Consider the following 1,340-nt stretch of genomic DNA (forward strand, 5'->3'; position numbering starts at 1 on the left):
CCCTTAAAATAAAAAAAAAGAATGCTGATTTCTTTGATGTCATTATTTTGACGAGCGCCTGATTTCACCACGATGCCTCACGTATTTAGAATGAGGTTTCACGTACCAAGAACCACTTTCTCCTGTCTCTATCTCTCACCTGGAAGTCGTGCTGTGTTGTAGTTGTTGATTTTGTTCTAGAACTAGAACTGGCGTGCATTAATATTGTTATACATGTACCGGTAGTGTTGTTGTTGTTGTTGTTGTTGTTGCTGTTGTTGTTGTTGTTGTCATGATTATCATCATCATTGTTGTTGTTGTTGTTGTTGTTGTTGTTGTTGTTGTCATGATTATCATCATCATCATCATTGTTGTTGTTGTTGTTGTTATTATTATTAATATTGTTATTATTATTATTATTATTACTATCATCATCATCACCATCATTATTATTATTGTTGTTGTTGTTGTTGTTGTTGCTGTTATTACATACTGCACTATACTGTATTATCTTTATCATGAATATATGACATTGTATTTGTATTAATATTAAATAATAATATTTATATTTTTATTACTATTATTAAATTATTTGTATTATTATCATTATTATTTTTGTTATTGTTCCGTTATCATTACTATTGTTATTATCATTAATTATTACATGTACTACTTTTATTATTATCATTGTTGTTATTAATTTTGTTCTTATTATTGATACAATACTATTGTTCTTCTTTATATTGTTCTCTTTATCATTGTTTTTCTTCTTATGATTGTTCTCCTTCTTTATATTGTTCCAATTATTACGTCAGTTGTAGGAGCTATCTGAAGTAGGCCTACTTGGGCGAGCTGCATTAATGTGATGGTAATTTTTATGCAAATATTTTATTAGGAGTTTTACGGTATTAATTGCATCCCAATTAGCTCATACAGTATAGGTCTAAGTTATTCTATAAGTGCAAAAGATAAGTTGTGTTACAAAAGACTAACACTAACACTAACACACATGAAAGGGGGGGGGGGGGAGAGAAATAAGGGTGGCAGATGTTTGATAGGAAAGAAGAAACAAATCACAGCAGATCACCCGCCAAACACCCACGTGAAGATTATTGTTTTGATAGATGGATAGACAAGACAACCCACAGAGGAGAAGACTTGGTATGTCAGATATCAAGAACATCACCAGCGCTTCTAAACAAAATCAAAATACGAAAGTTATATATATAATACATGTGATTATTTTGGCCACACGAAGAAACGCGACACTCTTCAAAAAGAAAACTAGGTTGTTGTTTGTTTTTTAAAATTAATATGGGCATTTTTACGCCTCCAGCGATACAAGGCATCATTTAGTAGTT

Source organism: Aplysia californica, unplaced genomic scaffold, assembly GCF_000002075.1.
Source record: "Aplysia californica isolate F4 #8 unplaced genomic scaffold, AplCal3.0 scaffold01168, whole genome shotgun sequence".
Lineage (NCBI taxonomy): Eukaryota > Metazoa > Mollusca > Gastropoda > Aplysiida > Aplysiidae > Aplysia > Aplysia californica.